The following is a 7,941-nucleotide window of genomic DNA, read 5'->3' as shown; positions in this document are numbered from 1 at the left end:
TTACCTCTTTACTGTGGCCAATTTACGTTTTTAGCTCAGTGGTTAACACTAAATTACCAGCCATACTCTCCCATCGACGCAGCACGACAGTTTCTTTAGAAGCTTATCCCTTTATTCATAAAGTATTCTTAAACTATCGGACTCCCTTTAAGTATTTGGTGCTCTTCTTTGCTTCCCTTAAGAAATGAAACACTATGCTTAGATGGGGGGTAACTCTCAATGTATTTTCATGCTTCCCAAGCCGCGACAAGCCTCTGTATCATGAGGGTTATGGCTTTATATCAACCACAAGTATTTTTAAGTGAATTCTAATTCACGTTTCGTGGGTCGTCAAGTATTCATATATTGCTTGGGTTCATCTTCGATTCGACCTCTTCACTCAGAAATGCATAACTGCTTGAGAAATCGGATGGCTTTTGATGAATGTTGAAAAATGTTCTCTTTTTTTGGCGGCATCAAAAGGGCAACAGCAACTTTAAATTCCAGTATTTTTCTTTGAATTCCTAAACTACAAAACAAGGAAGGTGGAATTTGAAAGGCCACTAACTCTGATATAAGAGGCATAAATTAGGACGCTCAGTTCGCCCCGTTGTTGCGTGTTTCTTTGTTTTGGTTTTAATGCATCCATCCCAGTTTTTCCTTATACCCCAAAACGAAGCATTTAGATTTGTTGTCTTCATTTCATAACCATGATAGATAGATAGATGGGTGAAACTTGAAAGATTGTAACTCGGATAATATCCATCACTAGCCACCTACTCTTCGGTGAATAATTATAATTGTTAATTAGAATAATGATGATCATGATAATTATAATAATAGATTGTTTATTTCTCAAAAACTGGGAATTGCACAACCAGCTAAAATCTTTATTGCGGTCTACACTAACTACATCCTCACTCAAAACGTATTCCTCAAGGGAAAAAAAAACGGAATTTCTCCACTGGCTAAAAAGTTATCCGTACTGTGACTTTGCATAACGACTTACACCTAACAAATCCGATTGAAAATTAGCTAGCGACTACTTCGTATTAATATAACGATAGTAATCCATTGAAAACGTAATGCAGACTTATGAAACCTTGTAAAACTTTTGGTTTTATCAATGGCAACAGGCGGTTTTTTCGGATAACGAGCGCGTGACGTCACCATGACCATCATAGCTGCAAGTATGACAACGCAAAGGGTCTTCACGTTCACAGAGGAGCTTTACGTGAAATCCGAGGAGATATCTAAAGAGAGAGAAAACAAAATTCGCTTAATTGAATATCAAAAAAAACTAACCACACTTAGCAAGCCGCAGAGTGATTCTGGCAGTGTAAGATTTAACTCCTCCTTTTCGAAACGCTATTAGCAATGCAAGGCTACATTCAAGGTCACCACAAACAAATGTTAATGTGAGGGAAGGGGTGAATTACTGAACTTTCTATTGATTTATTTATTTGACGCCCACGACTCGAAATCTTTTTTTTTATCACACTGCTCTTTCCAAACAAACTCTTTGACAATCTTTGCAGAAATCAGGTGTGATCTTTGAAAGAAAAAGCACAAATTAAAAAAATTCCAATTCTTGCATGTAAGGAGTTGTCAGCATGCGCAAAGATTAAAACGCTTGTTGTTTTGGGAGTTGGCGCGCAGATTGCTTGGTTCGGTGGGTGCCTAGAGATTTACTAAATAATAGGAACAATGCAAATCTAGGCTATCACGATTTCGTTACGATTAAATGGCGCTAAAAATAGAAATTGTATTCTTCTTGTTTTATGACAGAAAGTTTCTAAAAATTACGAAATGAAGTCTGACTCCAAAATTGACAGAAATAAGTAGTGATCTTTGAAAAATAGAAGCACAGAGTTAAAAAAATTTCAAGTCTGACATGTAAGGAGTCGTCAGCACACGCAAAGATGAAATGAATTATTGTTTTGGGAGTTGGCGCGCAGATTACTTGGTTCGGTGGGTGACCAAGAGATTTACTTAATGATAGGAACAATGCAAATTTTGAAAGTGTATTGGTTATCACGATTTCGGTACGATTAAATGGCGCCACAAAATAGAAATTGCAATCTTCTTGTGTTACGATAGAGAGCTTCTTAAAATTACGAAAAGAAGCCTGGTTCTAAAATTGACAGACATCAGGTGTGATCTTTGAAAGATAAAGGAACAAAGTGAAAGCGTCTAAGTCTTATATGTAGGGAGTCGTCAGCACACGCAAAGATGAAATGAATTATTGTTCGGGAGTTGAACCGCAGATTGCTTGGTTCAGTGGGTGACCAAGAGGTTTACTTAACGATAAGAACAATGCAAATTTAGAAAGTGTATTGGTTATGAAGGGTTCGTTACGATTAACTGGCCGACCAAAAATAGAAATTGCTTTCGTCTTGTTTTATGACAGAAAACTTTTTAAAATTACAAAGAAAAGTCTAGCTCCAAAAATAACATAATCTCTAATATCTGACAAAATTGGCTCCATCAATTTGCCAATCGCCCGTTTCTATTGCATGTTTCTATGTTGCAAACTTTGACGTAAAAATAAATTATGTTTCCATTCGACCATTATTAAGCAGTTAATTGACATTTGAAGAGATTGCCATTAATTTTGTTATGATGCAAATGCCAAAATTTACGCAATGAATTGTTTATCCAAGGGGAGATTCAATGATGCGTATTGTGAGCGACATACCATTTAATGCTTGCAGTATGTCCACGATTTTTGTTCTATGTATGACTTTGCTCGTGAATGATTTGATTTGTTAGTTGTAAAGCAAGACACTGGAGAATAGCAAGGTTAATGGTAGTTCTGTTTCCTTTTTCCTTATTTAAACAAATCTATTTTGCGAATGGGGAACAAAATTTCCAATATGCTTGAGAACTACATATTCTTTCTGGCAATGTTTACAAGCCTTGTTTATTTTTACTTATTCATGCCCAATCCAAACTTAATATGGCTTAAACTGAAACAAATTCTGGCTGACTGTGTCCTGCTGACTTCAACCACAGTGTCTAGCGAAGCCAAGAAGTTTGTGGATGTAAGTATTTAAACACATGCAGGGTAAATTGCAAGCCAAGTTGGCAAGATAAGTACCAATTAACTAACACATTCGCACTTAGAAGCTAATTGCTGGTACACACTCAAAGCTCAGTAATACGCTTGCTTAAATTTAAAAGTGTGATCACTGCAATATTTGACAGTGCAACAGTTTGAGACACTTGCCAGTCGTCTATTTGATAAAACTTCAGTTGGTAAAGAGAGCAACTTCCGAAATTCCAAACTCCGAAAGAAACCTGACTTTTGCTAAATACTCCCGCTCTTGGTGTTTTCCTAAAGATATGATTAATTGGACCATGAATCGAAACCTTTCTAAACGAACGAGTCTTTCGTGTCGGGTGTTGGCGCTTTAACTATAAACTGTTTGGTTGGGTGGATGACTAAGAAATTTACGTAATAATAGGAACAATGCGAGTTTAGAGAATATATTGGCTATCACAATTTCACTCCGACTAAATGGCGCCAAAAAAACCGCATTCTTCTTGCGTTATGAAAGAAAGCCACTGAAAAAAGAAACGAGGAGAAGCCAGACACCAAAATTGACTTAATTTCTGTTTGACCAAAACGCCTCCATAATTTGGTTGTTCGCCCCCGTCTGTTACTTGCTTTCAAGTAGCAAGTGAAATAAATTACGTGTTTTTTCGACCATAACTGAGCGGTGAATCGACATTTGAAGAGATTTAACTTTCTATAGGATGCAAATGCCAAAATCTTCGCAGTAGACTAATGAATGAAAGAAGTGGGTCTAAAATATAAAGACAACATGTTCTGTCTGTTTAAAGTAACTAAGGGCACATTTTAGTTTTTTATTGGCCATACCATGATGTCAACGGTTGGGCGTTGGTGAACCTCTCTCCAAAAAACAATGTAAAATAAATGGTTTGAACCCAGGAATATCAGTAGTTCGTATAGCGTGATCGTCCGGGTGAGTGTAGTTCTGAAAAGAACTGTTGTTGGTGTTTTTGTCGGAAAACAAGTCAATGCATCCCTTGAGAATTCCCATTAATTAGTGTTATCTTAACATCAAATCAGTGGCCTTGAAACGGCAGCAAATGGTTCAAAGATCATAGTAATTAATGCAACTTTGTATTTGATAGATCAACCTCTTGCGTTATTCGCAGCACCTCTCCATCCGGTTCATTTAAGCTTGAGGTACGTCTTTGCAATGTTTATTGGGTATTTACAAAATATTGGCTCCCTCAACTTTCTTTATCTTAGACAGCGGAAATGGATCTTTTCGGTTGACAAATCCCTTCAAATTAGGTATTTAACGTGCCCAGAACTACCGACATCATTGGTAATTTTACTCGCTTATACACATCCGTAGCTTAGCAAATGTCGTTCATATTCGATTTAATATTCTATCAGTCAAGTATGAGCCTCTCCGCAAAGCTAACTTTTAATGGAAATTTCTATTTCAAACGAAGAACGTAAGATTTTATCTGTATTTGCTTCTGTGTATATGCAGGTTGCTTAACTCGTCAACACAAAGTATCGTTTCAATAATTATGATGATCAGTTGGCTGTGTTTGAAAAGTTAGCTCTGAAATGTTCCTCAGTCAAGTTGGAAGCGGTCGGTGGTAAATAAACCAAATGCAGTGATAAAGATAAGATGCTCCATATTTTTCTTCCGTCATATCTTTTTATTTTAAGGACGGTTATGCAACATGACTTGCGAAATTGACAAAAGTTTTATTGTCACTATTCGCATTAGAATTCTGACCTCTCAACGAATTTTCTAGAAGTTTATAAAAATTTATTGAACCAAAGCAATCAAGCACAACAGTCTACAACGGAGGAAGGTAATTTATGGTCCAACTGTCGCCAAAAGGCTTCTTTCCATTGCTTAGGGTCAGCGACGAGAACGAAGAGAAGCAAAAGGTTGTAACATAAAAATTGCTCAGTACGTTTTCTGGCACTGTTGGAACAGCAAATTTTGTACAACTTGATAGTGGCAACCCAAACCCAAAAATATTCACGTTTCCACTTTTAACCCAATGCTCTATTCCCATGTTATGCCGAAGGAGAGACCTGGCGCCGGTGGAAGTAGTAATTCCGTTGAGCTATTCGCAAAATTCTATGGCGGAACAGTTGAGACTTCCTTTTTAAGGGCGGGACATTTTCTCAGGCATTCGCCGTAATGTCCTCTTAAACTCCCAAATTACTGTTATAACACCTTCATCCAGTCTCATCATAAGAGCAAGGCACGCTGTTTTAGACCATTTTACTCTTAAAAGTGATCACAAGTTGAATTCTCCTTCAAAACTCAATGCTATGACTGTCTAAAATGCTCACACATTTGAATATTCGATACATAAAGTGATGAACACAGATCGTTGCACAAGTCTTCCCAACTCTAGCTTTTTTTTTCTAAAGGAACAAGAACTAATCTTAAACGAAGAGAAAGAAATTCATCTATTGCATTTTGCCTCAATCATCCATAAACAATCCCTAAACAGAATAATAATACTCTGCCCTCAAGCGTCGCCAACAAGATTATATCCATTGATTTAGTGAACCAACGAAGAATATTCACAGACACTTATAAATGCATCAAGCTTAAAAAACAAAACATCACACAACATGTCTTTGTCTCCTTTGCAGAGCTTTTGGTTCAGAATTTTAAATACGGTGCTACAAAGGTTTAAACTTTTATGAGACGTTGGGAAATTGGAATTGCACAATTCCAGAAAATCGTTCAAGTAACTTTGGATGAAGAAGACCGAACTCTTTCTACATTAGCAGAATCACCTTACCAGATTGTGGGTCATTTATTCCAATGCAGCAATTCATTGTCTCATTTTTCCTTTCAGACCTTATCCCGGCTTTTCGAGATACGTTGGCAATCATGCGGACCCTTTGTGTTGTCGTCCTTGCATCTATGATTTTCGTGGTGGCGTCACGTGTTCGTTATCCTAAACTACCAGAGTCACTGAGGAAAGGTATAAGGAGTGAAACCATTGATTTTTAATTACCCCCGCCTGGCTACTGCAAATTTCTTCGTAAATAATTTTATCATATTAACTGCAGTATTTTGCAAGGATTTCCAGCTCTGAGAAATGCTGCAACTGCACATGTGTAAAATCACGATAATTTTTCACGTGTGTTTGATATCGCCAATCAGCTGCTGACACGTCACTCGCCTTCCGCTCTAATCAAATGGGTTGATGAATGTTCACCATTCTTCATCCGAGGTCCTTTATCGAAATTTTCATGTCCGTTAAGGCAGGCCCTTGGTATACATATGATAAACAAAATAACACATGTTTGCTTGTAAATATAAAATTCTTTCATCTTGCGTTCAACTCGATATCTCACTCATTTGCTAAGCTCACTCGTGAGACGTCGAGTTAAACACATGAAGACAAATTCCATATTGACATGCGCCTATATTTTATTCTCAAAGTATAAAAAAATGTCGCAATGTCTTCATCCTGGTTTTAAGTGCTTTTTTGGATATCACCTCAAAATCGTGAAGATAATTTTTCTAAATGTATCTCTTCCCTTACTTCATATTTACAGAACAGATGACCAATTATAAAATAAGAATGGAAGGGAGTGAGGCAAGGAATTTTCTTTTGAAGAGAGAACCTGGATGTCGTAATGCATGTTGGCAAAACTGCGAAGCTGAAAACGAAAGAGAAGAGTTGCGATCAAGCTGTAGCCATTGCTGTAATTAGCATGAACCCCGACTCTGGATCTAATGAAGCTGTGCATGACTATATTGCGTTACTCTATTGTGCGAGTTTTTGCGGGATCTGGCTTTAGCGCTGGGACCCGGCGGATGACTACGTTAATTTTTCGCTCAGCTTGGAAGAATCGTTTAGAATTTGCACGATTTTTATAGTTTAATTAGTACTATTCATGGCTTCATGGATGTTGATACAATTTTTAAGGTGTGTAAGGGGACTGTTAAGGTATAAGGTCACAGATGTAAGTTTTAGTTCCATTGCAATTTGTTTTCTGCATTTCTGCTTAAATAAATCTTCACTCCACCAGTAATTGCGACTCATCGAAATCCAAGCTTCTTTTGCAGTTTAGTTTTTGTTACCACACACTCTCGAGCATTTGCTTGCCATTTGAAGTTTACTTAAACTCTGTTATAGTTTCGCCGTAAAATCGCATGCTGACCCATATACATTGATATATTTACGACAGTACGTGAATCGTCTCTGTTGTGAGGCCAAGGAATTTAGAGCACTCATCCCCAACTGCTTTTCATATTATTTAAATGAATACTTGCTCATGTTCGAAAATGATCAGGCGCCCCATTGTACGGGGCATGTGTACCGTCCTCGAGCAAGTATTCACGCTTGCAATTGCATTCTCCCCGCGCATTCGATTAAGTCAAAATTGTCCAACACACAGAAAGATTCAGATGGAAACGTGATTTTCACCACAGAATATCTGCGTAAGAAAAAGCACCAGCAGCTCGCGGCAGAAACGCCATTTTCTTCCACGGACCTTTTCGTTATCAATTCCGTTAAGGGTGTTTTACTCGTTTCTCCGACCACGTGACCAAACGAAACCGGGACTCTCAAGGGGAAAATGCAGGAACATTTTAATGCATCCTTAAGCGTGCCCATGGGAAAGCTCTCCCCATAGTGCTAAAAAAACATCTTTAAATGATTGAAGTTGTCCTTCAGTAGCATGTTGATTGGATGGACGATTCAATTGAGGCCTTGAGTTGCTGTATTTCTTTTTTTTCCGAAGCTTTCGCCGATCCACGGCATCATTGGGGAATGTAAAGAAAATATTTCACCATGCATGAAATAAAAGCAGTGTAGTTGACACGAACAATTTGAATATATTTTATTCTTATAGATTCCACTCCTTACAGGTTTTGAGTTAACATCGCCACAATTGGCCAACTCATATATTCTAATTAATCGTATCAC

The 7,941-nt window shown here is 37.6% G+C and overlaps 1 long non-coding RNA gene across 2 annotated transcripts; it reads left to right on the top strand.

Moving 5' to 3' along the window:
- The first annotated feature begins 3,004 nt into the window (after positions 1-3,004).
- On the top strand, positions 3,005-7,045 carry LOC136281209 (uncharacterized). Of its 2 annotated transcripts, none has more exons than XR_010717600.1 (4): positions 3,005-3,023; positions 4,141-4,195; positions 5,857-5,985; positions 6,566-7,045. It is a non-coding gene; the product is annotated as an uncharacterized lncRNA (long non-coding RNA). The 2 variants fall into 2 exon arrangements; XR_010717599.1 differs by lacking the exon at positions 3,005-3,023 and adding an exon at positions 3,911-3,968.
- The last annotated feature ends 896 nt before the right edge of the window (positions 7,046-7,941 follow it).

Source organism: Pocillopora verrucosa, chromosome 5, assembly GCF_036669915.1.
Source record: "Pocillopora verrucosa isolate sample1 chromosome 5, ASM3666991v2, whole genome shotgun sequence".
In the NCBI taxonomy this organism is placed as follows: domain Eukaryota; kingdom Metazoa; phylum Cnidaria; class Anthozoa; order Scleractinia; family Pocilloporidae; genus Pocillopora; species Pocillopora verrucosa.
The sequence above is the reverse complement of the archived record's forward strand: the minus strand, read 5'-3'. Positions and strand labels throughout refer to the sequence as shown.